Raw genomic sequence first — 17,059 nt, forward strand, 5'->3', positions numbered from 1 at the left:
GACCACACGAACAATGGATATTGGTTCTTTGGGCGTCTGTGTGGGCTGCGTACCAACAATTCTTGATACGAACAATGGATATTGATTCGATTCGATTCGCGCAAAAGTACTTGTTTAATTAGCTCGTAACATATTTATGCTAATTTAGTGTTACACCTTGCCACAAACTTCATTTTTTATTTCTCCTTGACAATGGCGTCATGATGACACCGAAACGTCGGTTTTTATCGTTAGTTTTTGCTAGTCTTTGCATTTCTAAATCTTTATTGATAAGATTTTCACTATTGCTTAAATAGTGCTTTACTGCGAAGGATCGTGCATATATACGTTTCATAACCGCAGTTCATATATATGTATTTCATATGTTTGTTGTTTGATTTAAAGGTTTTGTTTCACATTTATAAACGATAAGAACTAAATCCTTTTTCGTAAAGTTCTTTGAATTAGACGAGTTCAATATTCATTCGCCTCCAAATTAATGAATATGCATGCAGTGAATCTTCCTCGAACTCCTTCTATAATGTATAAATTTCACCGAAAAAGTAAATTATCAAAAATTATATTAAGGTTGCGAACAACCTCGTCGCTGTTCACTTTAGATTTTGTTTGTCTTTGTTGGCGATTTCAATAAAGGAGCTAAACAAAGGCTCAAGCTAATAAGTTACTGAGTAATTGAGAGACGAAATTATAACCACATGTATTCGGTAGAATACAAAAGTTTGGAGATAAATGAAAGAGAACATTTTTAATGAGATTAAATGCAATTAAATGCTAAATGCAACCTTTTAGAAGGCTTTACGCAAAATCGCCAGATTTGTGACTCACTTTTCCATTTTTCTTTTCGTAACTGCCTGAGTGTGTAAATTTAGATACAACAACTTCATAATGCCCTAATTCGACTTATTGCTTTAGTAACCTTCTTCTTGGAAAAGAACGTATTTTAAATAAACAATCCCATCTACAGGTCATTCCAAACATCCACGCAACAAATTTGTCAAAGTGACATGATGTTGGGTTACTTTTGCCTTCAAGGAGCTTTGACGTGTTTAGTACTATTGACTGTTACCGGCGCTTTGTGGAATCTTCCATTTGTCAGAGGTGAAACGTGCAATCCCAGTTTAGAAAGTAAGTAGTTAAATGTCCTTGTCAAAGAAGAAGCAGATGCGAATGCTTTTCTTGTATGTATATGCATGAATATGTATATGTACAGTAAGAATAAAATGGCTATCATACAAACAGCTCTAAGAAAGAGGATGCAGTGGATGCAGGTATCTTCTTCAAAATGTTTCGCAAGAGTAGAGAAGAAACGAAGAAGATACAGTTTCAAATGATTCAGCGTTTGTACACAACGTTTCCGGCTTCGCCCTTGTTCAGGTGTAGAATTCAAATTAGAAATAAACAATAAAAAGCTTCATCAAAACGGGGCCAAGAGTATATAAACTACGCTGACTTTGCATCATAAGATAGATTTATCTCTGGGATCGCTAGATTGGGTAGAAAAAGATTGCGTATTATTAATTTTTCTATTATAATCATTTATTATCAATTTCTCTTGCCCTGTAAGACCCGTTGTGCACATCTCTTCCAGTCCAGAAAGCAACAAATTACCCCTTTTTTTGCCTCCACAAATTATAGGGGAAATTTTAAAAAGGAAAGTAAAATAGCTGCTATCAAAATAACAAAAAGGTGTTGTTCCTTTGATGTGAAATATACAAGCATCTTGCATCACTTTTTTTAGTGAGAAAAGAAAAGGTACATTTTCTTAATACATGTTTTCAAATTGAGAAGTCTTTTAGAACGGGTGTGTATCTATTTATTATAGTAGGATACATGTATGTAGTACATACATATATATATTGTCGGAGGAAAAAGACAAGTAAACTACAAGTTCATCCCTACAAGCCTGTTTCGAGGTCGCCCACTCATCAGGGGATTTAATGAGAATAAACTTTACCATTGCTTATATATAATATAATTTGCATGATCTAACTAGTCTAATTTATGCAGCGCGAAATTGACAGTTTAGTTGTTGCATAGGAGGGCTTTGCTTCAGTGGCGGCACGAAGACACGAGTTCATTACGTTTGTTTAGTGTTAATAGTATGAATGAACTCGTGTCTTCATGCCGCCACAGAAGCAAAGCCCTCCTACGCAACAACTAAACTGTCAATTTCGCGCTGCATAAATTAGACTAGTTAGATCATGCAAATTATATTGTATATAAGCGATGGTAAAGTTTATTCTCATTAAATCCCCTGATGAGTGGGCGACCACGAAACAGGCTTGTAGGGATGAACTTGTAGTTTACTTGTCTTTTTCCTCCCACAATATATACTTCGCTCTACTTCTATGTATTGAGCACTGTTCTACGAAAATCAAGTCACACTTTAGTATATATATATATATATATATATATATATATATATTCTGTATATATATTCTGTATACGAGGGAAAACCTGACCCTGTACACCCCAAGTAATCATACTTAAATAGAATAAATGTTTGAAAAGAAAATTTGCCCTGTGCGGGAATTAAATCCACGTCCCCCTGTTACTAGTCGGCTATACAGAATTTGTTTAATTGAAATTAGCCTGTATCCGTAATTGGATCCTCCTTTGCCATCCACTAAGTTGACTTCGTCGTGTATCTTTAATAGATCCTTAGTTGGGTTTCATATGAGGTTATAGGCTTCCCCTACCCTGTCAGCTTGAAAATTAAGTTTCCCGAGACACTACATCTCCGATCTCTTAAATCACACCTTCGATTGCCGTGTTGCCAGCATGGTTGTCCTGGTAATGTAGTGGTCATCACACCTGACAAAAAAGGTATTTTTTCTTTGATGTGAAATATACAAGTATAGTGCATCATCTTTTTGATGAGAAAAAAATAGGTACACTTTCTTAATATACGTTTTCAAATTGAGACGTTTTTGAAAATGGCTGTGTATCTATTTATTATAATAGTATACATGTGTATAGTATACACACATACGTGGATATAGGATAGATTTATTTATAATTTTTATCTCTGTTAGATAGGCTAGAGGGAGAGAGAAATGTATTATGGCTTTTTTATTATTATATAATATCAATCTCTCTAACACAGTTAGACCCGTTGTCAACATCTCTTCAAGTTCAGGAAACATCTGCTTACCCATTGGTGCCAACATAACCCTGACTTGTACAGCACAGCCCAGAAAGACAGACGAAGATTATCTGGATAGATGGGTCGATTATATCGAGTGGTACGATCCAGAGAATAGACGCGTTGGAGCTAAATGCAAACAGCACTCAAACGTACATGCTCATAAACCTAAATTAAGCTGCCCATATTTGCTTAAAAATTTGACTGTTGACGAATTTGGCATCTACATATGCCAAGCTGGCAATGGTTACTTAAAACACTGCACAAGGAAATCAATAACGATAGGTAAGCAACCTTATCATACCTCACATAATATAAGAATAAGGCGAAGGTGGTTGTCGCGCGGCTGCGCTTCCTCAGCCTTCTCGTCATCAAATTCCCCTTAAAGTGTAGTCCTCTTTCAGGCGATTCTTTCGGATGTCAAACAAGGCTTAGCCCCCGACATCCAAAGGAACGGCCGCAAATGAGACAACTCATAGGGTCACATGCATCCAAATATATCATTTTTATATCTATTTGCAGATGCCTAGATACCTGAGATCGTTGAAGGTCTAACGAACCAAAGCGTATTGATCGCTTCCGTTGCTACTTTTAGCTGCACTGCTAAAGGTCTTCGGGGAGCAACCATCCATTGGATAAAGGACATTATTATCCAACTACACTCCGTAGAGTACAAATTACGCCCAAGACGAGTGCAAATATCACGCGGTATTTGCACTCCAGACTTCAGAGAACCGGTTAGACAGGTTTTCTCGCATCGCGTGAGCGACGAACTGGATTGAAGTTATAAAAAAAATTGTGAACAATTTAAATCATTTTTCTTAAGACGAAGAGTCCGAATGGCTGGCAAATGCTGTTGATTATAGGAGTAGAGATGGAAAATGAGGGAAAATATCAGTGCATTGCAAATAATATCTTCGAAAGAAAGCAATCAGGAGTGGCTTTCTTAAACATAGGTTAGATTTTTTTTGATAAAAGGGAAAATATAAGGATCTTTTAAAAAGACGGTTACTGCAAGGAATTATCATGAGAACCTTGATTTGAAAATCCTGTTGCGTCTTCTTAACTTCTTCCTTCTTCTTCTGCTTCTTCGTCTTTTACTTTTTTACCTTGATGTTCATCATAGTTCTATTATGAACTAAACTTTCGTTGTTATCTTGCAGTGGCCCAAAAACCTGAGATTATTGAAGGTCCTGAGAACCAAAGTGTCTCGATCGGTTCCAATGCTACCTTTAGCTGCACTGCTAGGGGCTTCCCGAGGCCAACGATCCTTTGGATAAAGGACAATGCTTCATATCCTTTACAGTCCAACTCCAGAGCAAGTGTTATTCAAGACAACCGAACAAATCGCAGACAGGTTTTCATAACGAGAGTAGAGATGAAAGATAATGGCAAATATCAGTGTATTGCAAATAATAGCTGTGGAAGAAACCAATCAGGAGTGGCTTTCTTAAAAATAGGTTAGATATTTTCTGATAAAAGGAAAAAATTAAGAATTTTAAAGGCGACTGCTGCAATGACTTGACTTCTAGAGAAAAATCGTATGGGCTTTGATTTGAATATCCTGTTGCATCTTCTTCTTGCTTCTTCTGCTTCCTTTTTTTTACCTTAATTTCCATCATATTGCTATCATCAACTAGTAAAGGCTGATAGTTTCGAAAGAAACTGTTCATTCGCTCCGACGAAGGGCTAACGCTCGAAACGTCAGCTTTTGTAATCATTACGGTGGCCAATTTACCATTTCAATTTTGTTGATATATCCAAATTATATCATCAACTAGTATACGTTGTTATCTTGCAGGGGTCCAATTGAGCTAACAAGCCAACTGGGAGCAGGCCGTTAAGTTGATTCGTAATAAACCCGTGAAAGTGATAAATGAGATAGAATAAATATATGAAGTTCATATATTTTGAATCGAGGTATTAGCATAAATAGCGCTATCTACTGTGAGGATCGTGCATCATACGTATCTAATATCGTAGTTCAAAATATATGAACTTCATATATTTATTCTATCTCATTTATCACTTTCACGGGTTTATTACGAATCAACTTAACGGCCTACTCCCAGTTGGCTTGTTAGCTCAATTGGTAGAGCGCTGCACTAGTATCGCAGTGGTCAGTGGTTCGAGTCCCGTACAGGCCTGATTTTTTTCAGGTCTGATTTTCGCTATTGCATAGATAGCGCTATCTACTGCGAGGATCGTGCATCATACGTATCTAATACCGCAGTTCAAAATATATGAACTTCAAATATTTATTCTATCTCATTTATCACTTTCACGGGTTTATTACGAATCAACTTAACGGCCTACTCCCAGTTGGCTTGTTAGCTCAATTGGTAGAGCGCTGCACTAGTATCGCAGTGGTCAGTGGTTCGAGTCCCGTACAGGCCTGATTTTTTTCAGGTCTGATTTTCGCTATTGCATAGATAGTGCTATCTACTGCGAGGATCGTGCATCATACGTATCTAATACCGCAGTTCAAAATATATGAACTTCATATATTTATTCTATCTCATCAATATCTGAAGCTTTGGCCCAGCAGGAATGACATCGTTTAAAGAGAGTTCATTGAACCTTGCAGAACAATCAAAGACAATCCTCACTTTGGTTGTGGACTTGCTCATCTTGACAATCGGGAAGTGCAGTAGGTACCAAATTTCAGGGGGTCGAGTTTCGGTTTCTGGGACTTTACGAAGGTACCCTTTCTTCAAATACGTTTCAATAGTCTTCTGTTACTCCTTTCCAACAAAATCTTTCTTCTTCAGATTTTTCTCGGTGCTCAGAAGACGGGATTCTGTTATTTGGTGATTGTTGGGCAGCTGAGGGCCTCTGTTTTTTCCATGGCACGGCAACATTGTATCTTCCATTGTTATAGCAGACAGAGCGGCTGACTTTCTCTAAGGCCACTTTCTCTTCTTCGGAGCACACCATTCGATCACGTAGTTCAGTCCCATAACTCTCAATCTCCCAGAACCGCTTAAGGGATTGATCCGATTCACAACAGCCTCTGGTTACACTAGTCAGCCCAACGTCCCGGGTAAACAGTGTTCGGATGGCGTGTGTTCTTGTTCCAGACTTCACTCTACCATCCGGAGGTCCAATGCAAGTCCACCCAAGTGGACCCAAACGAGCCACCGGTTCACCCACCTTTCCACGGATATCAACGAAAGAATAATGTAAATCGGCGTTATCAACACCTGTCAGCAAGTCCACCAAGCCATCCTTCGCTGGTGACGCAAAATCACACTGGGCAAGGTGAGGTCACTTGTTTCTGCTTGCTCCCCAATTTTCAACTTGGTAGTTTCCGGTCACACTGCAGGGGAAAGTCTTCGCTTCGATCTCCCTTTTAAACTGGCCATTAACACTTTCGATCTCTATCCTCAACGGCATGGTTTGGAATATCTCTTAGGAGTTGTTCAACACATGGACTTTCACGGTTTGATAGGACTCCATAAGCCCAAGAGCTCCAGCCACTCTTTCATTCAAAAACGAATCATTTGAGGCATCGTCTAGGATTGCATTTACTTTAATCTTTCTACCTTGTGCCTTAACCCATACTGGAATAGTACGCTAAGAGTAAGCTTCATTTAAGCGTCTTGAGTTTTGAGTTGTCATAGCTCGCGAGATGGGACTGTCCTCTCCCTCGGGCAATGGTGCAAAATTGGCTGTCCCTTCCCCTGAAGCAAGTGAGGGATAACTGTTACTTTCTGCGACTGGCTGTACACTCTCCGCTGGTTGTCTACGACGGGCAAGCTTTGGTGTAGAAGACGGTGATGATTTCCGCGGCAACCATCAATTTGGCATGTTTGCGACTTCCTACAGGTTTTTCCCTGGTGATCACCAGACAAGCACCGGAAACATAATCGTTTGTCCCTCGCCAGCTGCAATCGATCTTCGTAACTCTTTTGAAGGAATACTGTGCATGCCCATACCCCATGATGCAGGGAGTCGCAACACATACAAGGTGGCTTGCGATAAAATTTGCCTGAGCCAGGCGGTCTCCGGGTTCGGTTTAACCATTCTGATCCTACTTGAAAGTTTCGGGACTTGTGTCTTTTGGAATTTCTGTTTGAAGGTTGCCATTCGTCTGCTCTCTCTGTTACAGCCAAGCCATGAGCCATCTCCATTGCTTCGACTCGAATTTGCACCTCGTCTTTGAGCCAATCCTTTAAGCTTATAACAGATCGCTCCTGGCCCTTTTCCGCTAGCCAACGGCGGTATCCTTGCATCTGAGCTTCTGCGAGTTTCTTCACCAATAAACTATGCAACGTTCCTTCTCCTAGTTCTCCATTGCGCCCCTCGGCCTTAAGTTTAACCACAGTTATTCTGAACAAGTCTGAAAATTTTTCAAATCCTTGAACGTCATTATTTCTCAGTTACGACATTTTCTCCAGCTGATCCATGTAGGCCTGCAGTTGCCGCCGCTGTCCGCCGAACTGTCCGCGCCGCTGTCCGCTCACATCTTCGTATTCTGGCTCTGAAACTCCAAGCCCTCGGATGGCTTCAAGTATGCTGCCGAGCAAGCTGCCTTAATCTCGCCATTTTTAGATTTTACTGGCTCTTTGGATTGGTCCACAATCCAAATAAACAATACACAGCGCGTCCAGAATATCTAGCGTGTCTTCCAGAGGCGACCAAAGCTGCTCAATATCTTTCTCCACGGGAAATGCATCCTTTGGTGTGATGCAACGCTTCTCCAGTGTGGTGGCGAATTTTGGTCATCTCGGATTTTCGTAAGCGCCTTTGTCGTTTCAGCTTGATAAATGCTTTCTCTTCATCCAGTTTTGGCTCATCGTCCTGTTTGTTTGTCTGTTTGATTCCCAGAGCATTATCGGTGTCAGGATTTTGCGCCTCGTACATTTGGAGCGGCAAGATGATCTATCACAACGCAGCAAACATTTAGCTTTTTAGATTGCTCCCATCGTGGTCGCCAAAAAATGTAGCTACGATGAAATACGGTAAACAAATCACACGATTTGAGCTCCGCTTTAAAGTGAAAATTTCCCCTTAACAACAACGGTTACACTACTTCTCCACTCGAACTAAGAACCTGCTTTACTTTCAACCGTGTGCTTACTCTTTTTTTTAAACTGTCAAGAAACCCGAAGATTATGTAACAAGACTGAAATCTGATGATTACTTAACATACTGAATTGCGTGACGCGTGTCACTAGTCTTAAAAAAGTCTCTTGTCCAGATATTTTTTGATAAAAGAAAAAAAATCGAGGAATTTAGAGGCAGTTAATGCAAGGAATTGACTTCTAGAGAAAAACTGCGAGGGCCGTGATTAAAAATCCTATTTCATCTTCTATCTTCTGCTTCTTAGTCTTTTTTTTTTCATCTTAAATTTCATATTACTATTATCAACTAATGTTTCGTTGTTATCTTGCAGTGGCCGAAAAACCTGAGATTATTAAAGGTCCAGAGAACCAAAGCGTCTCGATCGGTTCCAACGCTACCTTAAGCTGCACTGCTAGGGGCTTCCCGAGGCCAACAATCCTTTGGAGAAAGGACAATGCTTCATATCCTTTACAGTCCAACTCCAAAGCAAGTGTTATTCAAGACAACCGAACGAATCGCAGCCAGCTTTTTATAACGGGAGTAGAGATGGAAGATTATGGCAAGTATCAGTGTATTGCAAATAACAGCTTTGGGAGAAGTCAATCAGGAGTAGCTGTATTAAGCAAAGGTGAGATGTTTTTGGAAAAAGAGGCAAAAGTAAAGATCTTAACGAAGGTTAATGCAAGGAATTGACTTTTGGACCAAAATCTCAAAGGTTTAGAATCAAAATGCCTCTATCTCCTCTGCATTTCTTCCCTAGTCCTCTGCTTTGTCTTCATTTAATTTCAGTCTTTCTAAAGTCATAATTCTGACTTATTACACTATACCGCTACAACTTTACCTTTATTATCATTCTTATATTGTTTTTTTGTTATTGTTATCAGTACTGTTCTTATTTCACCGCTTAAATCTAAGACTATGGACTCGAGAGGAACTTCTATTTTTTTCATAGTTAGTCCAGCACTTACTCCCGCAGCCTCCGAGAATGGAAAGCCAGAAAATTCAGCATCTCACACTACTACAATCGCTGTATCATGCACTTTGGTAGCTTTACTTATTTGTTTAGTCATTGGGTTTGTGTGGATTCGGCGTAGAAATCGTGATAAAAAGGTAAATAATACTTCACACGACATTCCCGTCCATAAAGAAAGGAAAAGAGTTTGATAACAGTAATGCTAATAATAATAATAATAATAATAGTAATAATAAAAATAGTGATAATAACAATGATCAAAACTTTGCAAAGTTTTTCTAATCTCTGTATCTCGCCTCACAAATTAACAAAGATAGATGACACGCGAAAAACGTACCTTCCGTGGAAACTGGTTCATGGCTGGTCAATCCTAACATTCCTTCGTGTGCCAGCATAAGTGAGGTTGTTTACAATGATTGTCGTTAGTTCGGCTAAGGCTTAGAGTAAGGCTAAGTAAAACGCCCATTTCTGTCCCTACTTGTTCTTTTCTCCTCCAAATTATCCTTTCCTCCACTTTGGTCTTAAAAACAACTTATAAAGAAGGATTCAGGGACCCGTGCTCGACCATGCATTTTCACTGAGTTTATGGAGCTGTTCAGCCTGAAAAAGGGCTGTATTTCTTACTTACATACCTTCAATTTGTCAAATTTGAGGGTCATCGTAAGGAAAAATGCATTATCATAATTACCTTTTGTCTTCAATTATAATTCAATGACAGGACAGAAAACGTGCGACAGAGGTGTATTTAGACAAAGGCAAGCACTTGCCAAACGGGATAGAGGACCTTGAAAATGACTGGTCGCCCAATACCCAGACCATCAAGAACCCTGAGGAAAGGCGCCCGTTAATGGGGGATGGAGTAAGGGAAAGAGGGCTTCCAGACGGAAGCGAGCAGGATGATTCGATGCAAGGTATAGAAGAAAGAGATCAAGATAAGTTAGTTTCGGGTGAGAGGTTTGGTACTGACATTTTCACAACTGATAAATGTGTTGACCTGGTTGTCGACGATCAGCGACCGATATCGTCTCAAGAGACCGAAGAAGGATGCGAAAACTTGGAAAATCTTGAAGTATTCGATGAAATACTCGGAGAAGGCGAGTTTGGAATCGTCTACAAAGGTCGCTATGGTGGGAAAGACGGAAACATGACAGATGTAGCTGTTAAAAAGCTAAAAGGTATGTACACGACATCAAAATGTCAAATTATTAATTCCTAAGTGCAGTGGTTTACCACTGAATTGATTTTTCGTCCTGGAAACTTTGCGCCATCTTACTTTTTCGTCATTTTTCCCTTTGCCGAAAACACCCATTAAGTCTGCTTCTCTCTCTTCTGAACGCTCTTTGCCGCCTCGCTTTGTTTTCCATATCATTTATTTTACAATAGCCAAGCAATTTAGGAGGTCTCCTTGCTTTTTTCTCTGTGCCACTGTAGACCTTAGTGCCATTGCCAAAGAAACCCTGCTTAATGAGATAAGGACCTTGAAGCTTGCTGGGAAACATCCTAATATTGTCACTTTGATTGGTACGCGGATAGAGGAAGGTAAGTCACTTTTCGACCATGTAACGTATTAGAGATAGGCAGGTTCACCAATAAGGTAACGTTTTATCCAAGTGTAAGATCAGTTTGAACGGTGCTTGTGTTGATATTAAGATTAAAGAAAAACTAGTAGACTTAGTGCTCTATCCATTCTAAACTTAGTGTTTTATCCACTCTATCTTAGTGCTCCATTAGTACCTCCCGCAAAACAGTCCTATGCTCTATCCCTTGAGGGTTAGCTCAATGGATAGAGCACTGGACTGCTGTGCGGGAGGTCGAGGGTTCGAGCCCCGGCCGGACCAACACTTAAGGTCTCAAAATAATTGAGAAGAATATGCTACCTATGCCACCTTTCTATCACGAAATGCTTAGATATTCTAGTCTTATCGGATAGGGACGAATAAATGGCGGTCTCGTCTCCCGCAGGGTTAGGGGTAGGAGACATTAATTTCCCAAGCACGAGTTTACTGTGTGATGGATGTCCTCCCCTGGGGTGGGATGGGTGGGTTATAAGGTGAGATCGTTACATGGACTGAAGCGGCTGCCAGAGGCGCCTGATACTGCTGACTTCCAATCTCAACCTTGTTAGGAATGGGTGGGAATTGGCCCTGAAAAGCCACCATGGGGAGTGGTCAACTAATGTATGTATGTACGTATGTATGTATGTATGTATGTATGTATGTCAAACAACAACAAACATATGAAAACATATGTGTGAACTGCGGTTATGAGACGTATATGAGAACGATCCTTCGCAGTAAAGCACTATAGTGCTTTACTGCGAAGGATCGTTCTCATATACGTCTCATAACCGCAGTTCACACATATGTTTTCATATGTTTGTTGTTGTTTGATTTATCATCTACGGGTTTATATCGAATTAATTTGATGGCCTGCTCCCAGTTGGCTTGTTAGCTCAATTGGTAGAGCGCTGCACTAGTATCGCAGAGGTCAGTGGTTCGAATCCCGTACAGGCCTGAAATTTTTTTCAGGTCTGATTTTCACTATTGCTCAAATAGTGCTTTACTGCGAAGGATCGTTCTCATATACGTATGTATGTATGTGTGTGTTATGCCAAAAATCTGTGCTTCTTGATCGGAAACCATTTGATGCTAGGCTAAGTTCTGGGGGATTCATATGGAATTTGTTTCTTCGTTTTTTTGGCACTAACTTAACTTATTTTTACCGACGAAATCACCTTTTGATCAACTCCAGGGGTAAATATTGTTCAATTACTTTCTCTTCTTAACTTTTATGCTGGTGTTTGCTCTTCTTTCACTAGGAAACGTTCTTGTGGTCACTGAATTGATTCATGGTGGCAGTCTGGAAAATATTTTAAAGGCCAAGAGGGCTCCAGGGGAAAACAACAATTATCATAACGTCTGCTGTAAGCTTAATGACCGGCAGCTGGTTACAATTGCATTCCAGATTGCCGCTGGAATGCAGCACTTAGAGGAGAGAAAGGTAAAACCCGTTGACAGTGCGTAGAAATGTTAAGGTAACTTTGTTTACCTGCCATAACAGATGACTGCTCTCAAGTGATTATAAACAGCTCTAAATATAACGCTGGCAGCTCGAGGTTATGAAGGACACGTTGGGGTTCTTTTGCACTTTGGCATAAGCCACTACTTAGTCATTCGTGAGTGTCTGCTAAGCTAAAGATTTATAAATTGTCTTCTCTCACAGTTCGTTCATCGCGATCTGGCAGCGAGGAATATTTTAGTTGATGCCAACTTGGTGACTAAAGTTGGAGATTTTGGATTGGCCAGAGACATATCTGATGCTGGTATATACACCATAACCTCCAACGTAAGTACGCTTTGCAATCAGTTTCAACGACCTAGCAAAAAATCAACAAACTGAAATGCATTTTAATTGATGATCTTCCATAGTATTATCGAACACATTGAATTAATTCCCTCCCAAAGAGCTGGGTATTACGTTTACTTAATTAATTATGGTTAATATTTGTGCTGATAATAATGACAACAATAATGATGATAACTATAATAACGGTCAGGATAACCACCCCCTTGGATTTTACTGGTAATGAAAAATAATTAGAAAATGTTACATATCTTAACGTTGAAAAAGAAATCGCATAAACGTACTGAATGCATCATTCCGTTGCATGAGTCAGCCTCTTCCCATTCTGAAAGGGCCTTGACTCTACTACAAACAGGACCTTGCTCACATGAATCTGTCTTTTCAACAGGGCAAGGTTCCGTGGAGATGGTCGTCTTTAGAATCTCTGCGAGATCTGCATTTTACATCCATGAGTGATGTGTAAGTTCATTTTGTATTTTAATACTGTCAGATAGCCGTCTCTTGACTTACAGCCGCAGGTGTTGGTCAGCAGAAAGGATCTACAAAAACGTCATCTGCCCGCCGGCTCTGCTATATTCCTCAAAGCATTACTATGGTTACATCTGGGCTTCATTTTACGTTATTCACTCGTCTCCATGTACATGCATGGTGTATGTTTACCTATTTGAATTTATGGACACACTATGAAAAACTAGCATGACTTAAGTAATTTCTTCTTTTAAATGGACAATCTTATGTTCATATGGGTGGATTGAAATTTACATCAGAGGCCAGGTCCGACAGGAAAGACTCAGCGAAGTCTTAAGCGATGCAAATATTCATTGAACCTTAAAGAATACTACGAGACTTGATCTTTAATCAAGTCAGTGCTAATCCTCCTTACCAGAAGATCATCAGCTTCTTCTCCTAACTCATTAAAGTTATTAAAGCATTGATGCTTATTTGCAGGTGGTCATTTGGTATTATCTTATGGGAAATTGCCACTTACGGTAAGTGTCGTGTGATATTATGTGCCACACCCTATGAACTGGAAGTCATGTACTCGCCTTCCAATCCATAAAGCAGCCCAAAGTTAGGAAGGCTCCCCTGTTAAGCAAACTATATAGACACGAGCATCTTCATTTAAAAAAATGCGTATTACCAGTCAGACGAAATGAAACTACATTATTTTTGTCCCCGAGCTGCGCTTAATTTTGTATTTGTATTGTTTCCTTAAAGTTTCTGCTGAGATACTCATTGTCTTAGATCCTTGTCTCTACAATCGAATTATTTAAATCATGATGATCTTCTTTCAACCAAACAGGTGAGTTGCCATACCCTGACATCTCATCACCAATTGCCTTGGCGAGTCGACTGGCTACAGGATACCGGATGCCTCGTCCCGATCAGTGCTCGGAAGAACTGTAAGCTTTAAAGTATTGCATAATGCCGATAGAAAATGAATTGAATGATTGATAATTTTGTAGAAGACTTCAAACAATGAAAAGTTAACTTGCCGTATTTTAAAAATAATTGAAAAGCGTTTTACTCTTCGAGGCAAGTCTTGCAAGATCCTCTAACACACACTTCCTCTCGTTGAAAATCGAAACGATGCATGGAATGAGTCGTCATGATTTAAAAATTGTTTGCATATCAAATGTCACACTCAGCAAATCAGTGATCTTTCCAATGATCATTGTCATGAGTTCAAAATCCCCCTTTGTACCTCTTTCCACGTTTGATACGGTCGATCCAGATGTTGACATTGTCAGCTTCAAGAAAACGTTAACTAATACTGCATTAAATTTTTAGATATGAGCTAATGAGTTCTTGTTGGAAAGAAAATCCTATGATGAGACCAGCCTTTTCACAGATCGCCCAACAGCTGAAGAACTTTTTGCGAGAAGTGAAGGTAATTAATGGTTGTATTTACAAGATTTCCATTTCTTCCCTTCAGTATCGCCTTTCTTAAAACCTTATCTGTCCTCTTCTTCCTTCAATTTTTTTTGATCGATGATTCAATATACCCTTTCGTGAACGCCTCTGTCACCCTGTCAGTCCTTCTGGTAAATTTCCATCTCCCGCCATGAATACACTCATCCTTTCGGAAACACAGTCATCCATCCGCTTGTTTGTCTTTCCGTCCTTCTGTCGACATCTGTAGAACTCTTCCTTCTTGTGCTTGTTCCTAACTTCATTCATTACTTTTGTTTGATTCATGTAAGGCCATTGTTTCTCTCCTTATTAATTTTTTTTGTGACGGAATTATTAATGGCTGACTCTTAATTCCAACGATTTATTTCAGAGGACATATATGAATATCACAGAGGAAACGATGGAGAGGCTTGATGACGCCCTGATGCTAGAGCAAAACCCTCATTTTATTTGATTAGTAATAGGAAGAAAATCGCGATATATTGAATACGTGCATGCATATAGCTATAAGGCCTAACGTATAATAATAATAATAACAATAACAATAATGGTTTATTAACAGATTTATTAGATGGCTCTTCCCTGTTAAAATACATCAATTACAATTAAAATAAATCAAATTAAGTTATTCACAAATTACGCAATATGCAATTAAAAGTAGAAGTAGAATTAACAGAATAGTAATTACAGTAAAACTAACTAATCACACTGTACTCTATTACATAAAAAAACTCCTTGAAGGTCTTACAAAGTTTCTGTAATCTTTACAGTTTCTGACAGATTCTGATAAATTGTTAAGTGCTGTTTGCGATTGGGACCACTAATCGTATTTGACCAAGGTGCCGACCACGCTCAAAAGAATTAGATTCAATTTGTTTCCTTTTAAGTGAAAGTTTCACACGTTTTCTTCACAATAGATAGTGCAAATCGCAGTAAAGGATAGACGGTCCCTCCTGTCTTACTTTCGATGCTGAATTGGTTAAGAAAAAAAATTGCTATCACGTAAATAGACTGGCTTAGAGTGGATTGGCTTTGCTAAGAAAAATCTAAGCACTCATCTAGCCTGGCTTTTTAGCAACTCCTCCTTAATAATTTTCTTCGCTCGCACGAAAACTACACTTCTATCCTGCTCAAGCCGCTTCCTGCGTGCTTTATAACAGAAGAGAGTACAGTCCATGCTTCTTTATTTATTAAATAAAAAATAGAACTTTTGAAAGACCATGACTTGCAAATGAAACCTTGTCTTCAAATCAGAGCTACAGAGAGTCAGAAGCGAGGAAACACAACCACTTACGAGAGAAGTGTGTGAAGCTTGACAGAAGAAAGAAATAATCTTCAGCATGTAACATGGTAACAAATATATTACTCTCAAAACTTTCCCAAGTAATGGTTATTATATCAACACGTAGATGAAGCTAAGGGGAAAAAAAAAATGAAAAACCATTTGATCATATCACAGCCAGAATAACAATAAAACTCGACTTTATTTGCGGTTGGCAAGTGTTTAAGTTTATTTACAGGAAGAGGTTTGCCGAGGGTCTGGCACTAATTGTGAGTGCGAGACCCCAGCAAACTAGTCACCGGCTCACGTTGCCAAGGTCCCCATACTTTCCCGAGGACGAAGAGACACTTGCACCGAAGCGCTTATAATGAGAGGCAACTCACAAGTTAATTAGTCAAATCATTAACATGTCCTCTGGGAAAGGCTTGCTCAGCCTCATCACTACGCAAGAAAAAGCATCAATCACTACGAAAATCATCAATCACTACAAGAGGATGGGCCATTATTGCGACAAACAAAAGAAACATAATTGTTTCATGTTGATGTTTTATGTCCTTTTCAATAAAATAGATAAAATGTTTTGTACGTGAATTGCACTGCCGTTTGTGACTTCTCAATTTTTTTCAATTCTTGTTGAATTTTGATCAAATACATAAGTTAAGTTAAATACCATAAGTTAAATTTTCTGAAACTGAACCCATCAACGTTTTCTTTGGTGTCCAAATGCAATGAGTTTTGATCTTTTATCTTAGTAACACAACCTTTTCGGCTTAGTTTGAACGGGTTCAAACTAAGCCGTCGCTGAAAGCTGTTGAGGCGCTCTACCGAGTCCTAAATATCTTTAAGAGTCTAGAAACCAAAGTTTCGGTCCAAGATTTGACGGTATGGGTTGATGGTTACCGAAATACTGGTTCTGTCCTCGTGTACCGGTTCACAAGAGCCGACACAAAAGACCGAACAATACACAACAGCTAACCGTTTTGTTTTCATCCCGAGTGCATCTGTTAAAGCCAGCAGAAAGAAAAATTTGGAACGGAAATCAGAATTATTTTAACGTCTGCATGGTTGTTTTCAGAAAAGGTCTCCTAAAAAGGAGTGACCTTGATTCGAAACATTTGAGGGATGGTAAACACATTGGCTGTTTCTCGAAGCTTAATTTTTTTCTCGAAGCTCTGAGTTTTCCTCCTTACATTTTTTTTCATGTGAAATGGAGGCGATTGTTCATATATAATATGAAGTAAGAGAGCTTCAGCTGGTGGAGTTTTTTTGGAAAATTTTTCATATTAGGCTGTGGATAAAAAACATATAAAGACTG

At 39.2% G+C, this 17,059-nt stretch overlaps 2 pseudogenes across 1 annotated transcript; one reads left to right on the plus strand and one right to left on the minus strand.

The window, feature by feature from the left end:
• Positions 1-968: 968 nt before the first annotated feature.
• LOC148740918 (fibroblast growth factor receptor 4-like) lies at positions 969-16,099 on the plus strand (annotated as a pseudogene). Its single transcript, XR_015999213.1, has 15 exons — positions 969-1,125; positions 3,107-3,430; positions 4,309-4,605; positions 6,916-6,933; positions 8,544-8,840; positions 9,165-9,322; positions 9,904-10,360; positions 10,617-10,724; positions 12,004-12,185; positions 12,408-12,530; positions 12,937-13,007; positions 13,497-13,537; positions 13,852-13,951; positions 14,340-14,439; positions 14,833-16,099. The product of XR_015999213.1 is annotated as a fibroblast growth factor receptor 4-like (transcript).
• On the minus strand, positions 5,913-6,738 carry LOC148740919 (uncharacterized; annotated as a pseudogene).
• Positions 16,100-17,059: the final 960 nt, after the last annotated feature.

The sequence above is a fragment of the Stylophora pistillata genome, chromosome 1, assembly GCF_964205215.1.
Source record: "Stylophora pistillata chromosome 1, jaStyPist1.2, whole genome shotgun sequence".
Lineage (NCBI taxonomy): Eukaryota > Metazoa > Cnidaria > Anthozoa > Scleractinia > Pocilloporidae > Stylophora > Stylophora pistillata.